Genomic DNA, 14780 nt, shown 5'->3' with positions numbered 1-14780 from the left:
ATTAATATTTTTGTTTATTCCTGTTCTTTTTCATGCATATATATGTTTTTAATCAAAATTAGGATTATGTTATAAGAAATTCCAAATAAAGAAAAAGGGCTCTCTAATGAGATGCGATGGGGTGGGGAGGTAGGTTTGCTGGCTGGACAACTCCAGGGGGCACTGTTCATGTTCTGTTCTGCAGCAGGCCTGGGTCAAGGGATAAGATGCTCCAGGCACAGCTTGAGAAACTATGATAAATAGCACGTGTCTTGTTATGTCATTTTTAAACACCACCCCCCATTATGCTGTTATAAGCAGAACTGCTCGCTTCCAAATTGATAAAACTGGATTCTCCACTGCTTTTGGTAAGAAACCGTATCAGTTATACTAACAGATACTTTTTAACAACATGACAACTTTCCAAGTTCATTGTCCACTAAAAACAAAACAAAAACTTGGCTGCGCTATTTCCAAACAAAAATGTGAGAAAAAAATAAGTAAAGTAAGGAACCAATTAGCTAAGAAAGCCACCAAAAATTTGGAGCAAAAAGCTCTCTCCAAATGACCATGAATTAAAGCTTTCTTCGTAATAAAAATCCTCAGACAGAAAAATGTGCAGTTTTGTTCTATGCAGCATTGACCTTGGCAGTTGTTCCCAGCTCTTAAAAGGCTTCAAACTCCTCTATAACTCTCACATATGAAGATAGCACCTTGGTTGATGATGGCTAAGAAACCATCTGGCAGAGCCACACTGACAAGGAGTGGTCTGTTCTTGGAAAGAAGAGGAAGCTCTGTTCTTGGCTAAGGGCCAGTCCTCAGATACCATGATGATAAATGGAAAGCTTGTCAGTAAGCTTTGCCTGTGCCTTACATTTTTAAGCTGTTTGGTAAATTAGCTCCAAATTGGGAAATTAACTGGCAATCAGAGAATTAGAGCAGGAAAACCCATTACAGTTCTTCTACCTCTTTGAAAGAAAAGGTTATAGAGCAGGATTAGAATAACTGGTTTGGGAAAGGGAGGATCAGAAGAATTGACTCCTGGGTGGAAACATGCTATGCTAGAGGCTATTGTCTGGCTTGTGGGTGTAGGAGCCTCAAAAGGCACCTACCCACTTAGAACCTTTGTGTTATTTTTAATGATCTCTGCTCCCTAAATAGCCCCACTGCTCCCTAAACACCAGTGGGATAGCTCAAAGGTGACACCCCATAGGTCCAAGAATAGAAACAACACAGTTCAGTTAACTAAGAAAAAAAATGTCACTTACTATCTCGCTTAGATGCTGAAGAATATTCTCCCTTTCTCCAGCTTTCCCGTATTTCCTTAGGGCATCTCTTCTGTTACGTTAAATTGTCAACACACCTCACAGTCATTTTCACATATGCCGTCTCCCTGAACAACTTCCAGGTGCTGTGTGGCAGGAACCATGGCCTTGTATTTACTCCCCCACAGTGCCTAGCAGAATGTCTTGTACATAGTAGGTGTTCACTTACTGCTAATTGGATACACTCTAGGAAGCAGGCCAAGGGACTACAACTGTAGCTTAAGCCACACCTAAGAGTGTCCCATCTCTAGGACAAAGGATAGCCAATCTCCGGCCATTGCTTTTTTTTTCCTTTTTAATTGGAGTATAGTTGATTTACAATGTTGTGTTAGTTTCAGGTGTACAGCAAAGTAAATCAGTTATACATATATCCACTGGTTTTTTTTTTTTGTTTTTTTTTTCCATATGCGGGCCTCTCACTGTTGTGGCCTCTCCCGTTGCGGAGCACAGGCTCCGGACGCGCAGGCTCAGCGGCCGTGGCTCATGGGCCTAACCACTCCGCGGCACGTGGGATCTTCCCAGACCGGGGCACGAACCCGTGTCCCCTGCATCGGCAGGCGGACTCTCAACCACTGCTCCACCAGAGAAGCCCCACTCTTTTTTTTTTTAAGATTCTTTTCCCATATAGGCCATCATAGAGTACTGAGTAAAGTGCCCTGTGCTATACAGCAGGTTCTTATTAGTTATCTATTTTATATCTATATAGTAGTGTGTATATGTCAGTCCCAATCTCCCAATTTATCTCTCCCCCTGCTTATCACCTGGTGACCATAAGTTTGTTTTCTACATCCATGACTCTACTTATGTTTTGTAAATAAGTTCATTATGTACCACCCCTTTTTTTTTAAGATTCCACATATAAGCAATATCATATTTGTCTTTCTGTGTCTTTCTTCACTCAGTATGACAATCTCTAGGTCCAACCATGTTGCTGCAAATGGCATTATTTTGTTCTTTTTATGTCTGTAATATTCCATTGTGCATATGTACAACATCTTTATCCATTCCTCTGTTGATGGACATTTAGTTTGCTTCCATGTCCTGGCTATTGTAAATAGTGCTGCAATGAACACTGGGGTGCATTTATCTTTTTGAATTATGGTTTTCTTCGGGTATATGCCTAGGAGTGGGATTGCTGGGTCATATGGTAATTCTATTTTTAGTTTTTTAAGGAACCTCCATACTGTTCTCCATAGTCGCTGTACCAGTTTACATTCCCACCAACAGTGTAGGAGGGTTCCTTTTCTCCACACCTTCTCCAGCATTTATTGTTTGTAGATTTTTTGATGATGGCCATTCTAACTGGTGTGAGGTGATACCTCATTGTAGTTTTGATTTTCATTTCTCTAATAATTAGTGATGTTGAGCATCTTTTTATGTGCTTTTTGGAATCTCGGGCCATTCTGAAATAAGTGGTCATCCTCCTAAGTATCATTGATTTCAGCTGGCATTCTCAGTGAAGACGTAGGTGTTTTATTTATCTCTGGAAATTTCCTTTGAAAGAATATTCAGGTTTCCTCATGGATAAAGTTGTTTAAAAACATCAGGCCAAGGACTTCCCTTGCGGTCCAGTGGTTAAGATTCCGCCTTTCCAATTCAGGGAATGCGTGTTCGATCCCTGGAACTAAGATCCCACATGCCGTGTGGTAAGGCCGAAAAAGGAGAAAAAAAAAATCAGGCCAGAATGCATCATGTACTTAAAATGGTGATTTTTTTTTTTTTCCTGTTTCATTTTCACTGTAGTTGAAGCTATCACTGATTAATGTTGTTTTGAATATGGTTTTCCACAAGTCTTTATTTCGAATGAATGTTGCAATATAAATAGAGACTTACTGTTGTAAAGTTTTTAGAGAGGAATGTTCTTATCAAGCGTTTAGGGCTAAGCTTATCCTAGATCTGAAATCCTCACTTTCCAACCAAGTCCCCTTTCAAATTGGGCGTTTTTGAAAGCCGGTTTGAATTTATATTAATTGATCCTGACAGCTTCAGCTGACTTTGAGGTTCCAGGTTAATCTACTAGATCATATTTACAGACAACTTGGGGACCCCTTGTTAAACAGTGTGGAAATTCTAAATGGTTTCTGTGAAAAGGCTGTCCGAAAAGGGAAACTTGTTAATGAAAAGGAGAATGATATAGTCTGAGCGTCTCCTTACTGTAGAGCAAGGAAAAGGACAGGAACTGGAGTAAAATGAGGTCACAGCTGGCCATGAACAGATGTGGTGGCATAGCTATTGAGGCCAGGCTGTCCACAGAGATTTACTGAGAGCCAACTGTATGCCAGGCTCTGGGAATACAAAAGTGAATAGGATACCACTTGCATCAAAATATTCTTTTGCTTAAAAACTTTCATGGATTTCCCATTTCCTGCTTTATGTCTAGTTCCACCTTCTCATCCAAACATTTCCCACCTTTCCTAAGCCTTCCAGCCTTGCTAGCCTCCAAAGCTCTGTGTGCCAGGGCCTGGAATACCCTCTTTTCTCTCCTCTGAGTCTGTTCAGACTCTACTCAAGCCTCCCATCCTGGGGTTGGATATCCCTCCAGTGAATCTTCTCCTTTCATTCTGACTCCCAGTGAGGCAGCCCTGCTTGCGGAAGAGGCTCAGATGTCAAGCGACTTGCCCAGAGTTACCTGCTAGCAAGTGATGGATTAGGGACTAGATGTCACCCTCTAACCTCTCCTCAGATGACAGCTCCCCTTCTCTTCTACATTCTGCAGGCGGCCTCCTGCCCCATCCACACAGCCTGGCCCTTCACTAGGCTATCCCTGTCCTCCTCCTCTTGCGTACTGATGGGCCCTGGAAGGTGGGGTTCCATCTTTACCTTTCGTCTTACCCTGTGACCAGGGCTGGTCTCACCTTAGAGGAAAAGAGGAGGCACTCAACAGAGGCTTCAAAAATAATTCTTAGCCAAGATATAGAAGCAACCCAAGTGTCCGTCAACAGACGAATGGATAAAGGAGATATGGGGTGTGTGTGTGTCTATATACACACAATGGAATATTACTCATCCATAAAATAGAATGAAATTCTGCCATTTGCAGCAACGTGGATGGACCTACAGAATATTATGTTTAGTGAAATAAGGCAGAGAGAAAGACAAATACTGTATGATATCACTTATATGTGGAATCTAAAAAATAATGCAAATGAATGTATGTAGCAAAACAGAAACAGATTCATGAAAACAAACTAGCGGTTACCAGAGGGGAGGGGAAAATTAAAGGTGTGGGATTAAGAGATACAAACTACTATGTAAAAAATAGATAAGCAACAAGGTTATACTGTATGGCACAGGGACTTATAGCCATTATCTTGTAATAACTTTTTTTTTTTTTCCCCGGCACGCGGGCCTCTCACTGTTGTGGCCTCTCCCGTTGCGGAGCACAGGCTCCGGATGTGCAGGCTCAGCGGCCATGGCTCACGGGCCCAGCCGCTCCGCGGCACGTGGGATCTTCCCAGACCGGGCACGAACCCGTGTCCCCTGCATCGGCAGGCCGACTCTCAACCACTGCGCCACCACGGAAGCCCTTGTAATAACTTTTAATGGGGTATAATCTGTAAAAATACTGAATCACTATGCTGTACACCTGAAACTAATATAAGATTGTAAATCAGCTATACTGTACTTCAGTTTTTTAAAAAGGCAAAAAAAATTCTTCAGTTCTAATCACAAGAGAAAGCCAAGCCCAAAAGCTCAATGAAGCAACGTGGAAACACGACCCCAAGTCGCCTCAACCTCCTGCCGCCCCCCCAGCGTCCCCCCCATCACCCCACCACCCAGAAAAGACAAGGTCCTAGAGGGGGAGGGTGGTTTCAGACCTGCCAAAGGCCCCAGCCGTCTGCTTCCAGGGGCGTCTAAACGTAACTCCCATACCTGCCCCCACCCCGCCCCACTTCTGCTGCAGGGAGCACCCTCTCCCCCCACTTGGGGGCTGGAGACTCCGAAGGAAGACGAGGAGAGAAGAGAATGGAGAATCAGACACCAGAAAAACTTTGGGGGATCCAGGGCGGGGAGGAGTGCTGAGAGAAGCGGGGACGAAGCAGGGGGTGGGGTGGGGCAGGGGCGGGAGAGCCTCTGCGGAGTGGCCACGCCCTCCCCGCCCCTCCAGTCTCGCGCTCCGGGCCCTCCCTCTTCTCCCCATGTCCTCCCCCTCCTCGTCCTACAGCTTCTCCTCCCCGGGTGGATGGCGGCGGCCAGAGTCGGAGCCCCAGCCGCGCTGCCCGTGAGTGACCGCCCCCAGGGGACAGACGGGGAGGCATGGGAGCCCCCTCTCCGGGGTGGGTTACCCCCGGTTTGCTGGGAAAGTTTGAGAAGGGGGGCCGCAGCCGACGTCGCGGGACGCAGGCATCTCCCGGGCAGGCTGGGTGCGCCGCGCGGTGCCCCTTCTCCCCCTCGCCGCCCTCGCAGCCCCCAGAGGGCAGCGCCCGCACGGGGTGAGCCCCACCCGGCTTCCCGTCTACACCACAGCTCTGGGGCTGCTGCTGTGACCTGGGTCCCGCTCTCAAGAGAAAGAAAACTCAAGCAGGAAAGAAAAGAATCTAGACTCAGCTCCAAGGGGGGGCGGGGGGCGGGGACTCGTTCCAGCCCGTGCGGCCCTGGCCTCCCGGCCCAGGGTCACCAGCCCCGGTCCTCCATCCCTCCCCTGGGAGGCTCAGCATCCCCCCACCCCCAGGACTCTCACTTTCCTTGTGTTTTCCTGGCTCCTGTTACTCATGCTGCTACCTTCTCCAGCCCCGTCCCCCCCCCATCTTTCTCCGGGAGGCTCCTGTTCCACTGGCTGATATCTCCAGCCTGGTGCCCCCTCCAGCCCTAGAAGGCGATGACCCAGGCCAGGGAGCCATAGCCACAGGGGTCTTCACACTTGCCCAAAGATTTCCTGCAGGAAGGACTTTAAGTAGGAGTTGATGTTCGATCCCTTGGCCGCACAAATCATGCCTTGTGTGTCCAAGGGGAAATGAAAATATATTCCTCCTTGGGATTTTACTATTTCTGTTGGACATCTTTTTTTTTTTAACCTCTCTGACTGTGCTTTCTTCCAATAATAATGATATGTCATTTAATTAGCCTTTCTAATTCTGAAAGAAACAGGAAAAAATAATAAAGAAAAAAATAGAGAAAAAGAGTGCTTGCTAACATACTGTGCAGAACCTGATCTTTGGAAAGTAAAGACTTCATTCCATACTTAACTGTTTTAGTGGGAGATGAGAGTTCACTGTAGCTTATTTTCGGACTACCCCAAACAGATTATTGCAGCCTCTCCCAGGCTAGAAGTTTTCATTTGCCTGACATAAACCGCAGTATTTGTTGGCATTCTCCAGCCTGGCTACTCACCCTGCATTTCTCTTCCCTCCTACTAGCCCTCCTCTCCATCCCTCTCCCAACTCCCCGACTCCCACTTTCTCATAAACAGGAGTTGTGAAAACAAGGCAGTGGAAGAGGCAAAACTGAGCAGGATCGCAAAGAAAAAAACAGCCTCACTTACTTTAATCCTGAGGCTGTTGCTTCAACTTGACTCCGTTTGGGTAGAGGAATGTTTAGTTCACTTGTGTGGTTTTTATGTCTGTTCTCATTAGGGTTGAATCAGTGTTTCCATGACAGCCTTAGTTCTCTGGGTGCTGAGAAGGAGCTTGTTAATTCTCAGATGGGTCTGCTCAAGCCTGGAATCTGGAGGTTTTTGGATTTTTTCTTTTAAGGGGTTGATCGGGCTTGATATTACAAACTTCTGCCCACTCACTCAGAACTGGAGCAGCCGGGGGCAGCCTGAACTGGGGTTTGCTTCCACGTGACCAAGGAGGAAAAAGCTTTCCTAAGGAGTGAGCTGTCTGAACAGGACTGTGGGGAGTGTTGAACTTTTATTGTTTTTAGGGAGAATGCCCTTCTCAAGAACGTAAGCCATTCCTGTTTCTATATAAACAATAAATGTTGTTGTCACATATGTCTTAGATCAGCTTCAGAACAACCCGTCAAAACAGGTCAAGGTGTTGAACTATTCAGAAATAAAGATTTTTTAAAAAATGAATTTCATTGGAAAGAAACTTCTTTATTTTAAAAAGGATATAATTCATTTTTCTCTGCTGATTGAGTGGGGTAGTTCCCCATTAGTATGAATTAGTAAGGTTTTACTGTGGTTTCAAAATGTCATTGGTAAGAAAGTGTTGTGACTTCCATTCAAAAAGAAAGCCCTTAAAAGTTTTGAACTTGTTTGGCCCTGGTGCTTAGAAAAACAATGCACTCAGATAAAAATCTTCAGTCTCTTCCTCTTCCTGAGAATTTTAAATAGTGTATTTAATGTCCCAGAAGTCAGCCTCATACTATTTGCAAAGAAATTGCCTTTCTGCCGTGTTCAGCTTTTGTACCACCTCATGGAATCTTGTTAAACTGGGTGGTTTGCCATCATGCACGAGGGTTTGCTGTGCAGCCCCAAATGGCTGCTCTGGATTCTGGGAATGTAATGAAGGCTGGCTGATGGAGCAGGTGGTCTGGACGGTGAGATGAAGGCTGCATCCCCAGTTAGCCAATAGAAAGCAGCCAGCTATCATCTGACGGGTCAGATGAGTTGGAAACAGACGAACAGTGGAACCTGCAGAGGAGAAAGGAGGGAAGGGGTTATTTTTACTTCTTATTTGTTTTAAGAAGTAAACCTAAAGGAATATGATGTGGCCTTTTAAAATCATGTTGTACAAGGATACCAAATTATATAGACATGCTTAGGGTATTTTGTTAATTTTTTTTTTTTTTTTTTTTTTTTTTCGGTACATGGGCCTCTCACTGTTGTGGCCTCTCCCGTTGCGGAGCACAGGCTCCGGACGCGCAGGCTCAGTGGCCATGGCTCACGGGCCCAGCCGCTCTGCGGCATGTGGGATCTTCCTGGACCGGGGCACGAACCCGTGTCCCCTGCATTGGCAGGCGGACTCTCAACCACTGCGCCACCAGGGAAGCCCTGTTTTGTTAAAATTTAAAAGCAGGTTATGAAATAGAAAGCATTGTATCTCACTCTTTGAAAATACACCCCCAAAATACTGGAATTGTATGCCTGAAAATGGATGGTGGGATTACAGGTACTTTTGATTTTCTCTGTGCTTGCCTGTATTTCTCAACATTTTTACAATAGTAATAGCTAACATTTATTGAGTATAAAGCACATACATATAGTATTTCATTTTGAAACTCTTTGAGGTAAGTACCAATATTATTCTCATGCTATAAGATTCAGAAACTAGAATCAGAGGGTTGCATAGCTACTATGTGCTAGAATCAAATCTTGAAATCAGGTCAGTGGCCAAAGTCTATTCATATCAATCACTGCTGTCTACCATCTCCATGCACATGTATTATTATTATTATTTTTTAAATTTAATTTATTAATTTATTTATTAATTTATTTATTTATGGCTGTGTTGGGTCTTGGTTGCTGTGCACGGGCTTTCTCTAGTTGCGGCGAGCGGGGGCTACTCTTTGTTGCGGTGCGTGGGTTTCTCATTGCGGTGGCTTCTCTTGTTGGGAGCACGGGCTCTAGGCGCGCGGGCTTCAGTAGTTGTGGCATGTGGGCTCAGTAGTTGTGGCTCATGGGCTCTAGAGCGCAAGCTTAATAGTTGTGGCACACGGGCTTAGTTGCTCCGCGGCACGTGGGATCTTCCCGGACCAGGGCTTGAACCCGTGGCCCCTGCATTCGCAGGCAGATTCTTAACCACTGTGCCACCAGGGAAGTCCAACATGTATTATTATCGTTATTTTAATTATAAGAAAAAATAGAAAAGGAAGGGAAAGTAATTTGTGGTTCAGTAAGAACTGATATTTTGATTAATTGTAAAATACCTCTATCTCCCATCTCTTCCATCTCCCACTGTCACTTCTCTTTGGAAGTCCTTGGGAATTGCTCCAGACTTAGCCAGAGGTAGCTCACCTTCCCTTGGGAGCCAGCTATACCCATGAGAAATAATCCAGAATTCCTCAGACGCTTCCTGGACAGCCTGGAATTCCAGGAACCCCATGGGATTCTGGAACAGTCCTGGTAAAAGGCAGAATTTTTAAAGACCAGCAAATTATGTCTTCAGAGCCCTACCAGTATGGGTGTTCATTTTTCTTGGCATTGTCAGGGGAGTGAGATGGGTAGGAAGGCCCAGGGAAAGCTGCCAGGCTCCCATTTATCTTATCTACGTGTTATATGGAATGTCAGGATAGGTAGGTCAAGGATTTACCATGGAACAGGAAAGGAAGAGAAAAGTGTATTGCTTCTCGATGTTTATTACTGTGAAAACACAATAATAAACTATTTTTTGGAAGCCTGGCTATGTGGGTGATCCCACGCATTGGCAAGATGAACCAGAGATGGAGATGTTCTGGGGATAGCTCTGGGGAAGAAGCCCACATCCTGTACCACCATGTATCCTCACAGGCAACCAGGCCCCTAGAGGTCACCTTATCCATCCTCTTCCTGGAATATACCTAAAGATGGGCTTTTCTAAAACACTTGGTCATTCAAATAACACACCTTAAGTAGGAGGCTTTATCTCTTTTATTCTTCAAGGAAAAGTTTTCTGAAAGGCTGATGCTTCTAAATCACCTTCTTGTTGAAAAAAAATTGTTAAGAGTCAAGGATCTCTTTCCCACATTATCACACTTGGAACAAAATCCCAGATCTTGTATCTGTTTGACCATATGAGAAATGTCTTTGTGGTCTCAGTGCCAGGAATAGTTCTTGTGAACAACTTGTCTGTTTTGTCTTGTGGGTGCTGTGAATCCTTTAATTGACGTTTCCCATTTCCTATTTGGCCAAAAGGAAGACAGGGCCAACTTAGTGGCCTACTTCTAGCATATGCATAGGACTTTATGGCCTGTACTTCGAATAACTAATAACATTATTATATACCTTCTATTTCCTATGTATACTTGGTTCCACCTTTCTCACCTACTTTACCTTGTTTTGTTTTATTTATCCAATGCATTTTGGAGGCTGCTACTTCTGATACCCCACTCCTTCCTTCTGAGTTCATATCAATGGAAATTTAGAAGTTCTTTCATAGAAGGAAGGCCTTTGGTAAACTTTAAAATATTTATATTGCTGAAAATGTCTTTATTTTGCTCTTATAAATGAGAGTTTGACTGAGTGTGGAATTCTGGACTCATAATTATTTTCCTTCAGTATTTGGAACATATTACATAATTGTCTTCTTTTCGTCTATTGCTACTCGTAAGAATACCAAATAACCTTGGGCAAGTTTCCTAATTTCTCTTAGTCTCCTTGTCTATAAAATAGATAATAGTATCCACTTTAAGGATAATGTATGCAGAATGTTAGAATAGTGCCTGCCATATAAGAAAGCACACAATAATTGTTAGCTATTACAATTACTTTTATATTTTTTCAGAATTTCTTGGCTTTCTTGGATTTTACTAGTTCATATAAATGTTAGTTTGTCTAGTTGCACACAGGCAAAAAATCATGTTGGTATTTTTATTGATTTCATTCAATTTATATTCCAGAGAACTGACACCTTTACAATATCAGGTCTTCCCATCTTTTCCTTTTATTCAGGTGAAAGATGACTGGTGATTTCCTCCATAACTGTTTTACACAGCTCTTGCTATATTTATTTTGTATAGGTTTTGTTGATGTTATAAATGTCTTTTTTTCTTATTATAATTTCAAATTGATTATTTGCTGGCCCATAGAAACGTTCCTGATTTTTGAATTTTGATCTTGTATCAAGCATCCCAGTTGACTTCTCTTATTAGTTCTAAGAGTCTGTATGTAGATATTCTCGAAATCTCTAGGTAGACAATCACAAAATAATATTTGTCTTTTCTTTTTAATTCCTTATGACCATATCTTTTTCTTATCTTATTGCATTGGGTAGACCCTCAGTACAGTATTTAATAGTAACAGTGATGGCGAACATCCTTGTCTTCGTACTGTCTTGTAACAAGTGCTTTTAAAATTTCTCGATTAATCGTGAAGTTTGCTTAAGTTTCCAGTAGATATTCTTTATTAAATTAAGGATGTTCCCTCTATTAATATTTTTTAATAACTTAAACATTTTATCATGACTGAGTATTGATTTTATGTAATGCCTTAATGTTTTTATGTAAATTATATGAGGTGATATAATTTTCTTTCTTAATATTATAAAGTGATAATATGAGTATATGTAATTACTTTGAGTCATACTCACATATATATATATATATACACATATACAGATGTGTTCTTTTATTCTATGGGATATCATTTGCTAGTATTTTGTTTAGGATTTTTGCAAATGTTCATAAGTGAAACAATTGGTCTATAATTTTCTTTTTTTAAAAAATATTGTTTGGTGTCAAGTTTATATTAGTTCCATGAAATAAGTTGGGAAACTTTTTCTCTTTCATATGTATTTTTCTTAAGCAGTTTGTGAGAGATAAAGACTATTTCTTAGAAGTTTGGTAAAATTCATTGTAAAATCCTCTGCACTGCTTAGTCAGGGTATGTGTGTCAAGTTTTTGACAATGCAATTTCATAAATGATTATTGATAGATTTGATCTATTTCTTTTTGATCCAGTTTTGATAATTTGTTTGTTTAGATGATCCATTTCATGTGTTCTCAAATTTATTAGCATAAATTTATTCATAATTTTCTTTTATGGTTTTTATAAATATTGACTATGTTTTAAGATATGTTCCCTTTTTAGTTCTTAATATTTTTTTTGTTGTTGTTTTAATTTATTTATTTTATTTATTTTATTTTTGGCTGTGTTGGGTCTTCGTTGCTGCGTGTGGGCTTTCTCTAGTTGTGGCGAGTGGGGGGGGCTACTCTTTGTTGCGGTGCGTGGGCTTATCATTGCAGTGGCTTCTCTTGTTGCTGAGCATGGGCTCTAGGCGCACAACCTTCAGTAGTTGCAGCACGCGGGCTCAGTAGTGGTGGTGCACGGGCTTAGTTGCTCAGCGGCATGTGGGATCTTCCCGGACCAGGGCTCGAACCCGTGTCCCCTGCATTGGCAGGAGGATTCTTAACCATTGCGCCACCAGGGAAGCCCCTTAATATTGTTTATTTGTGCCATCTCTTTTTAAAAATTAATATAGAAGTCTACTTAATTAGTCTTTTGATAGAAGCAGCTTCTTTCTTATCTATACTTTTTGCTTTTCATTTCTTTTTTTTCCTGTTATTTTTATTATTTTTTCTTTCCATTTCTAGCTACTTGAGTTAACTTCTAGCTCATTTATTTTTTGTTTTTCAATAAATGCAGTTTAGAGAATTCCCTGGCGGGCCAATGGTTAGGACTTGGCACTTTCACTGCCATGGCCCGGGTTCAATCCCTGGTCAGGGAACTAAGATCCCGCAAGATGTGTGGCACGGCCAAAAAAATAAATGCATTTTAAAGCTATAAAGTTAGCTCTACATGTTGCTTTAGCCACATCATACAAGTTTTGATATGTGTACTTTCATTACCACTTGGCTCTAGACTTTTTTTTTCTATTATAACTTTTTTTTTAATTGGGGTATAGTTGTTTTGCAATGTTATGTTAGTTTCTACTGTACAGTGAAGTGGAGTTCCCTGTGCTATACAGCAGGTTCTCATTAGTTATCTATTTTATACATATTAGCGTATGTATGTCAATCCCATTTTCATATTTCTTTTATTTTCTTTTTAACCCATGGATTTAATTTTCCATTTTCAACTTTTAAAAAAGCTTTTCTTAACTTTATTTAAATTATTGTTGATTTCTAATTTAGTTGCATTATGAAAAGACAGCATGGTTTGTATAATAGCAATCCTCTGTGTCCGATTACATAAACAATTTTTCCAAATATTTCATGTGTGGTTTAAAAGAAAAATATATTCCCTGCTTGGTGGCTGTAGCATTCTATATCAATCTAACAGGTCAAACCTATTAACTGTGTTTTTCAAATTTCTCATGTTCTTTCTGATTTTCTTTTGCCTGCTTTCCGAGTTCTCTTCAGTTTCTTGAGAAAGGAATGTTAAAATCTTCCACTCTGTGGATTTGTCAATTTCTCCTTGTAATCCATCAATGTTTATGCAAGTTCACCATTGTTATTTCTCTGGGGTGAATTTATTATGTTATGTACTGTCCTCTGTTGATGCTTTTGGCATAAATTCTATTTTGCCTGAAATTAATGTTGGTATACCTACTTCCTCTTGGTTATTACTTTTTGTATGTCTTTTTATATCCTTTTATATTAACTTCTCTCTATAATTTTGCCTTAATTGTTAATCTTAGGAACAGTTTTTATGTGTAGCTTCATTTTCATTTTTATTATAACCTGAAAATGTGTCTTTTTAATAATTGAGTTTAAACTTTTACATTCTTTGTAATTTATATGCATTTGACCTCTTTCTGCCGTCTTAAGTTTTTGTTTTTCCTATTTAGCATTTTTTGTTTGCTTCTTTTATACTTCTTTGCATAGTTTTCTTTGGATTGATCATGTTTTATATATTCCTACTTCTGTCAACTGTTTTGAAAGACAAAATTCTATTTGTATTACCTTTTAGTATTCATAAATTTTTAACATGTGCATCCATTGAATCTAAAGTTAATCAATTTCTCTATTTCCTGTCAACAATGCAGTGGCCTTAGATGGCTTTAAACCTAATCTGCCTCTCTTCCGATCTTCCTGGATATTGTGGTCTAGTGGTTTAATCCCACATTGTGTATAGTCCTCTCCCCACCCCTGCAACTAGTCATCATTGTTATTTCCACTTTTTTTTTTCTTTTTTACAGTCAAAATTTATTTAACTTTACCAATTTCTTATCTCAACATTGCCTCTTGCATACCATTCTATACTTCTGTGTTCATTTTCTTCATACTAATAATTTTTTCACTGAAGGTCTAGAGTTGTAATACTCCAATCTTGTGGGTAGTTTTGGTTTGGTTTTGAAATTGTCTTTATTCATGTCCCACTTGAGAGAGAATTTATCAAGGTATAGAATTCTAAGTCGATATTTTCCCCTCAGCGTTTTGTAAATTATTACTCCACTGTCTTTTCATCTCAGTTGTTCCTTATGGGAAATCTCTTTTCGGTCTGCCATTCCTTTGCAGGCAATTTATTTTCTCTCTTGGAGACTTTCAGTCTGATCTTTTTGTCTTTCATGTTGTGCCTTTTCATTATAATGTGTCCAGGGATAGTCTGTTTTTATATATCCTACTTGGAATTCAGTGTGCTCGTTAATCTGAAGACTCATCTCTGTTTTCATATCTAAAGGTTTCTCAGTTGTTTTCTCCACAAATCTATTTTAAAGTAATTATTGAGCACTTATTGTATATCAGGAATGCTTCCAGGTGCTAGAGATATAGAAATGAGCATAAGAGACAAACGCCCCTACCCTGATATTGAGTCCCTCATACTCTGTGTTCTCTCCTTTTGAAATACCCATTAGGCAAATGTTGAACCTTCTCATTTTATCTTCTATGCCTTCTTCGTCTAAGATTTCTCTTTCATACTACAATGGACGCTTGAACAATGCACGAGTTAGG

General features: G+C 40.9%; 1 protein-coding gene across 1 annotated transcript in view; it reads left to right on the top strand.

Moving 5' to 3' along the window:
- The first annotated feature begins 5496 nt into the window (after positions 1-5496).
- The window catches only part of STON1 (stonin 1), a 53645-nt gene continuing 44361 nt past the window's right edge, over positions 5497-14780 (top strand). Inside the window, exon 1 of the mRNA XM_060026655.1 lies at positions 5497-5526. The gene's annotated coding sequence lies outside the window, so the exon portion shown is untranslated. The remainder of the gene's footprint in view (positions 5527-14780) is intronic.

This window comes from Delphinus delphis, chromosome 12, assembly GCF_949987515.2.
Source record: "Delphinus delphis chromosome 12, mDelDel1.2, whole genome shotgun sequence".
Lineage (NCBI taxonomy): Eukaryota > Metazoa > Chordata > Mammalia > Artiodactyla > Delphinidae > Delphinus > Delphinus delphis.
This window is presented reverse-complemented; position numbering and strand designations above follow the sequence as displayed.